Source organism: Schistocerca serialis, chromosome 3 (genome assembly GCF_023864345.2).
Source record: "Schistocerca serialis cubense isolate TAMUIC-IGC-003099 chromosome 3, iqSchSeri2.2, whole genome shotgun sequence".
In the NCBI taxonomy this organism is placed as follows: domain Eukaryota; kingdom Metazoa; phylum Arthropoda; class Insecta; order Orthoptera; family Acrididae; genus Schistocerca; species Schistocerca serialis.
The window spans coordinates 613,833,061-613,845,209 of record NC_064640.1 but is presented as its reverse complement, the minus strand read 5'-3'; positions in this window follow the sequence as shown (position 1 = coordinate 613,845,209).

The window sequence follows — 12,149 nt, the reverse complement described above, 5'->3', positions numbered from 1 at the left end:
GCTTAGAACTGGGTTTCCATCTGAGCTCTTGATATTCATACAAGCGGTTCTCTTTTCTCCAAATGCCTCTTTAATTTTCCTGTAGGCAGTATCTATCTTACCCCTAGTAATATATGACTCTACATCCTTACGTTTGTCCTCTAGCCATCCTTGCTTAGCCATTTTGCACTTCCTGTCAATCTCATTTTTGAGACATTAGTATTCCTTTTTACCTGCTTCATTTACTGCATTTTTATATTTTGTCCTTTCATCAACTAAATTCAATATATCTTCTGTTACCCAAGGATTTCTACTAGCCCTCATCTTTTTACCTACTTGATCCTCTGCTGCCTTCACTATTTCATTATTTCATCCCTCAAAGCTATCCATTCTTCTTCTACTATGTCTCTTTCCCCCATTCCTGTCAGTCGTTCCCTGATGTTCGCCCTGAAACTCTCTACAACCTCTGGTTCTGTCAGTTTATCCAGATCCCATCTCCTTAAATTCCCACCTTTTTGCAGTTTCTTCAGTTTTAATCTACAGTTCATAACCAATAGATTGTGGTCAGAGTCCACATCTGCCCCTGGAAATGTCTTACAATTTAAAACCTGTTCCGTAAACCTCTGTCTTACCATTATATAATCTATCTGAAACCTTCGAGTATCTCCAGGCCTCTTCGATGTACACAACCTTCTTTCATGCTTCTTGAACCAAGTGTTAGCTATGATTAAGTTATGCTGTGTTCAAAATTCTACCAGGCAGCTTCCTCTTTCATTTCTTACCCCCATTCCATATTCACCTACTTCATTTCCTTCTCTTCCTTTTCCTACTACCAAATTCCAATCATCCATGATTATTAAACTTTCATCTCCCTTCACTATGTGAATAATTTCTTTTATTTCATCACACATTTCATCAATTTCTTCTTCATCTGCTGAGCTAGTTGGCATATAAACTTGTACTACTGTGGTGGGCGTGGGCTTTGTGTTTATCTTGGCCATAATAATGGGTTCACTATGCTGGCTGTAGCAGCTTACCCGCACTCCTATTTTTTTATTCATTATTATACCTACTCCTGCATTGCCCCTGTTTGATTTTGTATTTATAGCCCTGTATTCACCTTACCAGAAGTCTTGTTCCTCCTGCCACTGAACTTCACTAATTCCCACTATATCTAACTTTAACCTATCGCCGGCCGAAGTGGCCGTGCAGTTAAAGGCGCTGCAGTCTGGAACCGCAAGACTGCTACGGTCGAAGGTTCGAATCCTGCCTCGGGCATGGATGTTTGTGATGTCCTTAGGTTAGTTAGGTTTAACTAGTTCTAAGTTCTAGGGGACTAATGACCTCAGCAGTTGCGTCCCATAGTGCTCAGAGCCATTTGAACCATTTTAACCTATCCATTTCCCTTTTCAAATTTTCTAATCTACCTGCCAGATTAAGGGATCTGACATTCCACACTCCGATCCGTAGAACGCCAGTTTTCTTTCTCCTGATAACGATGTCCTCCTGAGTAGTTCCCACCCGAAGATCCGAATGGGGGACTATTTTACCTCCGGAATATTTTACCCAAAATGGTGCCATCATCATTTAACCATACAGTAAAGCTGCATGCCCTCGGGAAAAATTACGGCTGTAGTTTCCCCTTGCTTTCAGCCTTTCCCCTTGCTTTCAGCCGTTCGCAATACCACCACAGAAAGGCCGTTTTGGTTAGTGTTACAAGGCCAAATCAGTCAATCATCCAGACTGCCCCTGCCACTGCAACTACTGAAAAGGCTGCTGCCCCTCTTCAGGAACCACATGTTTGTCTGGCCTCTCAACAAATACCCCTCTGTTGTGGTTGCACCTATGGTACGGCTATCTTTATTGCTGAGGCATGCGAGCCTCCCCACCAATGGCAAGGTCCATGGTTCATGGGGGGAAAGGAAAGATACAAGGTACTATTGTGAAGAGTGTTTGTTTTCCAGAATGCTTTGAAATGTTTCACACCAAAGCAAATGTAAATAAGTAGTTTTCAATAAAGAAAACCACATTTTTAAACAGTTTTAGTACCACCAAATTTTATTCTTACCCCATCCAAAAAATTAAAGAAAAACATTGTTGTGAAAAGAATGCATTTTTATTTCAATATAAAAAAATTGTTACTGATATAAGCAGCATTTCATAGAAGAAAAGTCTGTTTTTGAAGTGCAATAAATTGCTCTAAGTTCTGTACAGTAGAACCAGCTACACAACATTCAGAAAAAAACTGCGAAAATGCGCATTATCAACCTGTTAAATGACACACTAGTTACTCAGTCATCAAAGTGTCAATGAATATGTGTATGTAAAGTAGTTGTTAAATTGCCTAGTTTTTGAAAATGTCTCTGTAGGATGTTCGTGAATTAACACCAGATATAATTCTCATAAAATACTTCTGTGTTCAGAAAATACTATCCCTGTTATTTGATATCTCAAGAAAATTATTCCATAACACATTAACTACTGGAAATATACAGAATAAGCTGGTTTCTTCATTTACAAATTACCTATAGCAGTAATCGCGCATGCTGCTTACATAACTGAACCAAAAACTACAACTAAACTCCTCCTGAACGCCGCGGTGGCCTAGCGGTTCTAGGCGCTCAGTCCGGAACCGCGCGATTGCTATGGTCGCAGGCTCGAATCCTGCCTCGGGCATAGATATGTGTGGTGTCCTTAGGTTAGTTAGGTTTAAGTAGTTCTAAGTTCTAGGGGACTGATGACCACAGATGTTAAGTCCCATAGTTCTCAGAGCCATTTGAACCTCCCGAACAGGCCCAACAGTACCAACCAGCTGCTGCATCATCCTCAGCCCTTAGGCGTCACTAGATGTGGATATGGAGGGGCATGTGGTCAACACACTGCTCTCCCAGCTGTACAGTAGTTTCCGAGACCAGAAAATAACTGAACCAAAGTACTTCATTAATTATAAATAGTTGGTTTTTTCAATTGAGGTTGCAATCTGTCTGTACTCCCAAAACGTTTAACACTTTCTACTTCTTACTGAGAAAGGTGGTGCAATGGTTACCACACTGGACTCATGTTCGAGGGGATAACAGATCAAATCCCTGCCTGATCATCCAGATTTATGTTTCCTGAGATTTCCTTAAATTGCCCAGGCAAATGTTGAAATGCTACATTTGAAAAGGGCATGAACAATTTCCTTCCCCATCCTTTCATATTCCAAGCTTGTGCTCTGCCTCTAATGACTTTTTGTTGATGGCATGTTAAACTCTAATCTTTCTTTTTTCTTTTTCCTTTCTACTACTTGCAATTTCCTTGTTTGAGAACTTATTTTTATAGCTTGTGAAGTTCGGAACTGTATGTATTGTGTCTTCTCAAATTTTTATGATAATCCATTTAGCTTATCCATTTGTAGATGATTTTGAATACTTCATTAACCGGCTTTTCAGTTAGGAGACTGCTACAACTTTTTTTCATATACTTGTATCACCTGCAAAAACAAAAGTTAAACCATCACTTCAGAGTTATCAACATACTTATAACAGAACCAAAGAGAATGTAAACAGAATGAAAGTCCTGCAGCAAGAACAAAACAGTAAATAACATCTTACAATAAACTCCATTGTCATTCAACAGACCAAGAGAAATTATTATACCTCCCATGTGTGTTATAGCCATGTGATAATGTATTACACAACTTGTTATTGGGGCTGTCAGATACTTATGGAGCCCATGTGAAGATAAAAAACTATCTACAGATACCTTCAGGTATTTGCACAACGAAAATATACCTGTTGACAGAATCCTGAACTGCCACAACAAGCGAATTCATAGATGATTCCAAGTAGACTGTATCGATCTTAATGAGCAATGGTATAAAACTCAGCTAGTACAAATGGTGTAAGTGATAATTTTTCACTTTGTGGACAACTTAGAACTGTAGACTACTTTCAGAGATTTTTGTGCTGGGAATGAAGACATTTGGACAAGTAAAAAAAGATTTCTAGTCCTCTAGAAATCCCATTTGAAGAGAAAAGTCTGACAACTGTTACTAATACATTTGCTGTCCAGTATTGTTAGATACACAGGAATATTTCAAAAATTGCAGTGATGATCCTCAAGAAAATCATAAGACTTAAACTGTCCGAAACCGACAGGATGTCTGTTAGTCCTTGCTCTACAACAGCGCAGACTCTCAAGTGTATACTGAAGTAGTTTCAAGAACACTTTATTTTAACCTTTGATAGTGTATGCCCAACTGTGTCAGTCACCAAATACTTATATACAGAACCACATACCTAAGTACAGCCAGTGCAGCAGGGAAGTGGCTAGATTAGTATCTTTCAAGCAGGAAACAGCAAGTTGTACTGGATAGTTGAGAAGGTGGTGGTGATGTTCGATTTGTGGGGCATTCAACTGTGTGCTTATCAGCCTCTGTACAAAGTCCCAACTTTTACACAGTCCATTCTAGCCACTGTCACGAATGACGATGAAATGCTGATGATAAACACCCAGTCCCCAGGCAGAGAAAATTCCCACCCCAGCCAGGAATCCAACCTGGGACCCTGTGATCCAGAGGTAACAACACTAGCCACTAGAGTTGAGAAGGGGTTCAACATCATCAGCATGAGGTACCATCACATGTGGAGTGCCTCAGGGCTCATTTCTGGGCCCTCTGTTTTCCATTATTTTTATTAGTGATGTACATTTTTGTGAAGAACATTTTAAATTCACTATTTTTGCTGATGACGCTATGCTACTTACTTAGAATTCATTAGACAGACAAGAGGTGTCAGCTAATGAGATTTATAGTGATATTGTGAAATGGTTATTGTTTAATTGAAGTAAAAAATTATATTCAGTTTCATACAATCTATAGAGATGCAGAAATAGGAGAAAAGCTGGGTGACCGACAAATAGCTATGATGGATGGTTCGCAATACCTGGGCTTATATATTGATAGCAAATTCAACTGGTCAACTCACACCCTTGATCTGTGCAAAAGACTGAATTCTGCAACTGATGTGTTATGCATTGTTTGCTCTAATAGAAATATGGAAGCCATTAAATCTGCTTATTATGGTTTTTTCCATGCTGTTACGGCATATTGATTCAATTTTTGTGGAAATCAGCCACTAGATAGAAATGTGCTGTATGCACAGAATACAGCCATAAGAATTATGGATGGAGTCCACCCTAGAGCCACACACAGAAATCTTTTTAAGGCACTTGAAATCCTCCCATCCACTTCACAATGTATATTCTCCCTAATTTTTTTCATAGGGGAAAATAGCTCCATTTAAAAACCTAATAGTGTGTATCATGGTCATGATACTAGAAGAAAAGAAGACATCCAGTATGAAACCTGAGCATGATAAAGAAGGACTGTAAGAGTTTTTAATGTCCCGCCTTCACAAATTAAGTATTTAGTAGATAATGAGGTCTTGATAAAAGCCACTTAAGCTCCTATTGCAAGGGTAATTTCACGCAACAGTAGAGTTTCTGAACTGTAATGTACAGCAGCCATGTACCTGTAACTCTCAGATACATTCCCAGATCCTTATTTTTGATCCTGTCTATTTATTATTGGAAACATATTTACTTTCCTGCAATAAATTTTCTGTAGTATTTATTTGTCTGCAGAATTTATTTATAATCTAACCTGCAGATACTGTAATATGAAACTCTTTAGTACTATTTATATAAACCCATAGCTTGTGGCCACAATGAACTTTTAAAACTGACATATTTCATGTGCTGTGACATAGTCACAACATGGATCAACAATACATGAAATAAATAATGCTCCCTTTTTTCCTTGAAACTGAAATTGCCATAACAGTCAGAAGGTGAAATAGCAATAATGGTAACTGCAAGTATTATTTAAAGTGAAATATGAAAATTTTTGTTGCAGAATATAATTTTGTGTTAGCTTTATGTCATTCCCTTTTTAGACATTGTGAACATTGGTTGAACTGGAAGTTTGATGCTGAATATACTCATTGATGACAGACTGACAGCACAAAAATCATTAGATTCCTAGAATGAAGACTTTGCTTTTGATATTTTTTCAGTGAAGGAAACCATACTACTGTTTCTGTGAACAGGGTGCATCCATAAAGTAACTTTTCCGCTCACCCACAGCTAGTGAACCATATGTTGCTTGAAGCAACTCTGTGTAGTAATGATGCACGTAGTGTATGCTGCCAGAGACCTCAAGACTTGTATTCCAGCTCCTGCTATGTGTAATGTGTGGTCATTGATAAAGTTTTTAATGCAAGAGATCAAAGCACTAATTGAAATTCGTCAAATGTGCCAGGTCTATGGGCCTAATCTCATGAGCAAGTGGATGGTATGTCACTAGTGCAGAGACTTTGCAGCAGGTTGCCAAAATTTTCATAACGAGGTGTGCAGTGGTAGGCCATCCATCATTACAGGTGACCATGGAGCTTGTGCAGCAACCCATTATGGAGAATCATCACTTCACAACCACAGAACTTACCATTCAGTTTCCATGGATGCAGAACTCCCTGTGGCATGAAATTATCATGGAGCACATCTTGTTCATGTAATTGGGTGCTAGGTGGATGCCAAAGCAAATGACTACAGAACACAAAGCAAAGCACATGGGGTCAGCTTTGACTTTTGTGCAGCGATATACTGATGACAGTGGTGAGTTTCCGGACATGATTATCACAGGTGATGAGACATGGGTTGCACACAGTACCTCAGAAAAAAAGCAGCAGTCAGTTCATTGGTGTCACAGTGGTTTTCCTTTCAAAAGAAAATTCAAGCAGACTGTGTCGGCAGGGAAAGGGCTGTCTTCAGTGTCCTGGAACAGACGGGGAGTTCTCATTAAATTCTTGACCAAATGTGAAACGGTGAATGCTGATCATTACTGCGAAACAATGTGGCAATTAAGAGAGGCTGTTCAGAACAAGCAGTGCAGGATGCTTGGTGTTGGTGTAGTCCTGCTGCATGGTAACACTCGGCCACACTCGGCTTTATGACTAACAGAGCTCCTGTGAATGTTTGACCATCCACACTACAGTCTACACCTTGCTCCAAGTGGTTTCCATCTGTTCCAGGGCCTCAAGAAATTCCTGTCTGATCAGAGTCAGTGTTTTCAGACTGACAGGGAGTTGGAGATGGGTGCTGCAATGTGGTTCCAATCCCAGGTGGCAGACTCCTGATACACAGGGGTACAGAATTTGGTCCCACTATAATGACCCACCCAGTTTCTTTCTACTTCAGCAATATCCTAAAATGAAATTGTTAAAAAACTGTAAAATTTACTTTTGTACCACAGTGGATAATTGTGCCTATGTCAAGGACTTCAAACTAATAAAGTCTTAGAAAATCACCTATTTTATAAATCCATACAATCATTCCCCAATTCACCATTAGGAAATGCATATGAAAACTAAGTATGAGTTCTTATATACAAAATGAATGACTTATTAACAAAAAGCAGTTGGGTTTTGAAAGAAAATACCTTGTACACTAAGGATATATCTTTGTTCACATCAAATTACCCCTCTATGAGCTAATGACACCATTAAAACACCACTACAATAAGCAGTTCTTTCAGGGGACCAAAACATGTTGACGTTATGGAAACCGAGAGTCTGAAGTGTAAATGTAATTCAGCAGTGATCAAACATGCTATTGAAGTCTGGAGTTATGAGTACAATTTATTGGAAAAAATACACAGACAAATCATAGAGGCACAAAGGTAATACAAGCACTTGCAAGTTCTGCATAACACAAATACAATGCAGCCAGCCAGAAACAGTGTCGATACAGTGTCCAGAATCAAAGCTAAAGTTGTCACAAATAATGGCTGGCTAGTTGAATGTTCCATATGAGCAATCACAGGAGAGGATGCTCACTGAGACCTGTGGGAGGACAGTTATAAACAGTCGGTGGTCATGGGATCCCACCGAGTTACCCAACTTGTGCTGCGGGTTGGTTTCTTCTTCTGAGAGTGCCACTAGCAGTGACTGCTTGCAAATTGTGACACCACTTGTGGTGAGGACTGGAGCTAGAGGCTGATACTGGACAGCCGTGATAGCTCAATGTCTCTGTTGGAGCTGGTTACATCACATTTGTCACTTTGACAAAGTACTAATTGCTTCAGTTTTATCTCACTGATACCTTCCAACTCTGTTTGCAGCAGTAATAGCTCCACTGTAATTATTTAGTGATTGAACAGTCCTGTCTAGGTTCGCCGCACATTTCTCTTTCTCTCTCTCTCTCTCTCTCTCTCTCTCTCTCTCTCTCTCTCTCACTCACACACACACACACACACACACACACTCTCTCTTCCTGTGCTTCCTGACTGAATAATTAAAGTACGTAAATAGCATCTCTTACTATATGTGAATCAGCAGGTAAGCTGAAAATGGCCTATTTTACTACGTCAGTGCATAAGTTTGTGGCATCTTTCTATAAGTTTAATAAACACAACAGATACCGATAACAGAGAATTTAGTCCTCAGTAATATATTCGTGTTCTCTATTTACAACAGTCTGCCGATGATGAGGTAACTTTTAGATTCTGCAAATGTAGAAATCACATAGTTTTTAGGTAAAGAACTCATTGAGCCATGGTCAGAGCGCATTTTTGGCCTGAAACGAAGTTCATTGAAGGCTCTTTGATAGAGAATGGAAATGGTGAAAATCTGACAGTGCAATGTTAGATGAATAAGATGGGTGTGGAAAGGGTTTCCAACCCAACTCCTGTAAAGTGTTTTTTTTCTTTTTTTCAGTCTAGCAGAATGTAGGAAGGTGTTATTGTGAAGTAGCATCACTTCATGCAGTCCTCCTGGTCGTTGTTCTTTTATTGCATCTGCAAGGCATCTCAGATGTTGACAATAAATGTCAGCAGTGATGGTTCAATTTCAGGAAAGCTGTTTGTAGTATACCACACATTTGTTGTTCAGCCAGATGCATAACATGTTTTTTGTGAATACACCCGGCCTTTTTATGGGGAGTTGCTGCTTTTTTAAGAGTCAACTATTACTTTCTTTTCCTTATGTTTGTATACAGACACCATTTCATGTCACCAGCAGTTATACAGGAGAGGAATGGTCAGTGTTGTTCATGAGCCAATTGATGACAAGCAAGCAGAGATGCACGTATGGCCACTCACTGATGTTTGACATTTTGTCTTAGAGCATGTGGTATCTGTACACCCAATTTTTGAACCTTCCCAATTGCCTGCAATTGTTGTAACATGGTGGAATGATCACAGTTCACATTTTCTAGTTCTTGAGAACACTGACATAGATCATTGTGAATTAAAGTATTTAAATAATCATTATCAAACCCTGAAAGTCTTCCTGAACATGGAGAGTCATTAATGTCAAAATGATTCTCCTTAAAAGGAAAAAACCATTTTCTTGCCATGCTCTGTCCAATGGTATTATCCCCATACATGGCGCAAGTGTTTCTGGCTACCTCCACTGATGTCACCCCTCCAACAGAAAACAGAAGGATATGTTGTAAATGTTTGTATTTTTCCACATAGCTCTTCATTTTCTAGCAGCCACAGCTCAACTCACTTTCTCCAAATGACAATATGTAATCTCAAGTAGGAACAGTGAACCACAAATAAAAAATGTAATCAATAAATCAACCCATATCAACTGGAATACTAACACACAAATCAAAAACACTACAAACTTATGCACCTATGTAATAGTTTGTGACAATAAAGAATACTGTCTAAGTGCAATGTCAAATAGTTATTACGCAGTTCTTAAGCACTGCTGAAAGGGAGTTGCAATGAATATATTAAACAGTGCTTAATCATGTTTACCAAACAGTATGCAACTGGCTTATATCTAGTTCAATAATAAATGTACAATGCATACTGTTACATTTTTGGTGTTGGAAGCAACATTGCTTAACAAGTGGTTAAGATCCTTGGACCTTTCTTCTTGATCGTGTTGTTGTGATCAGGTTATTTCTCTCCAGTGGCAAATTATTAATTCCTGAGCACTAACTTCATTTCAGGTTCATCTGTTATGTATCTCTCAAAACAACTATGCCAGTAGAAAAATTCTTCATGCCATTTATTCATTGCACACACCACTCAACAATACATATATACCAAAACATCCAAAATATGTGTGTCAATATACGAATGGTACCAATTGCCACACATTTGTTTCAACATATTGTCCACAAAGTAATAATTATTTCTTACAAAATAATGGAACGAAAATACTTTCACCTCTGAATATCATTGAGATACCTCGCCTTTACAAAATACAACTAGATCAATCTAGCTCATTTTTACCATAGTTTCAGCACTACTCTAATTCCCAGCCACTACAGCTCTCATTCAAGTGTTTGATATCCCATTATGTCACATGTGCCACTAATTTATTATGTGTTCCTCAACATGGCAAAAAATTTAATTCATTGATTAATCTATGACATTTATATCAAGAATCACATATTCGTACCTCAAATCTAAACAAACTTCTCATCCCCTCACAGTCCACAACAGGAATAGAGTTATTACATAGTCAAACATCAGAGGCATAGAGAGAATTTAAAAAAAATAAATATAGAAATTACATTACGTAGAAGTACAACATTATTCTTATTAGCACCCTAAAATGTCTCATTAGCATGTCAGGTTTTTTTTTTCAATTTTAGATTAACTTCAAGTTTTTTATTTTATTTTGTAAATACAAAGAACAAGTAGAACATCTACCAGCTATCCATACTATTAATACCAAATGCCTAATTGAGTGTGTAAACCATTTAAACTTTTCAAAATATTTTGAGTACAAATAAAATCCTTTACACAGTAATGGAAAACATTTTTCAAAACTTACCAAAAAATGCAGTAGTCAGTTCTAAACTAATACACAATACCAGTATTTTTCAAAGAAAATTTTATGACCTTAACCTTAGATTATCTTCTGTAAATACTGCTACCAAAAATTAAAAGAAATTATTTATTTAACTCAACAGGCACATACTGCTTTATTGTTCAACAGAAGGTACAATGCACTAACAAGTTGACTGCAATAAAAATAATTCTACTCTTCACAATAGTACACATCTGCTCATTCAACTCATCTTTATCTTCTAAGAACTAAATTATTTGTATTCATTTAATTAATTCTGAAAAATCACTAATGTTGTCACTTGTTTTCGTTATGTTAAAACCTATGACAGAATCTTTTGCCTTCCTTTATTAGTCTTTTCAGTCACACACTTATAATTTTCCATGGTCTCACTTCATGTTTGCATGTTTCACAGGCCTCAGAGAAATGCCCCATGTCACTTAAGCTTTAAATGCATAATTTAGTAACTGACAATGTGTCTTCCACTTCTCAGTGGTAAGAAGTAGATCACTCACATATACAATTAATTTAGTGCTCAGTTCTGCCCCCTGTATATCTAAAGCCCATATGAATACTACGACTGAAACATTCAACCCAAAGGGTACTCCTTTGTACTGGTGACATTTGCCTTGAAAAAGAAAACCTGTGTATTTAACATACTCCTTAGCTAATGGAACCTCTCAGTAACCCATAGCTGCATCAAGGCTGCACATATATTGAACATGAAGAAATATGAGTAATTTGTCTATATTTTCATGTCTATCAGTTTTCTCTTTGACTGTGCTGTTCAACATCTGAGCATCTATGACCCCCTCGTCCCATCACTTTTCTTCTTCACTGTTATGAGAGTGTTTTTGCAATGACTCTCATTCCTTACAGTAACATCCCATTGTTTTATCCCATCAAGTTCCATTGCTACTGCCTTTCTACAGGCAACTGGTATTAGGTAGGGTTTGATGAAAAATGTTTCATTTGGTTTGCCAGCCAATTTGCATCCTAAATTCAGAACCCTTCCCAGTTTTTCTGAAAATACTCTTCTGTTTGTCTACAACACTTGTGCCAACTGATGTTGTTGCTGCTCTGTTACCACTTGTACTTCCTTTATTTTATTTAAAATAGTCTTAGCATTGTTTTCCTCCTCCTTTTGTTGACCCCAATCATACCCTACGTGTAGATTGACATTACTTCTCCAGCAAGAATGACTGTCATCAGGTGACCTACTAAAGGCTCCTCTTGAAGCAACAGTTTTACTTTTACAGTTCTCTCTCCAATCTTCAGTTTCAAAAAACATCCCTCAAAATTTATTTTTTGTCCATATTC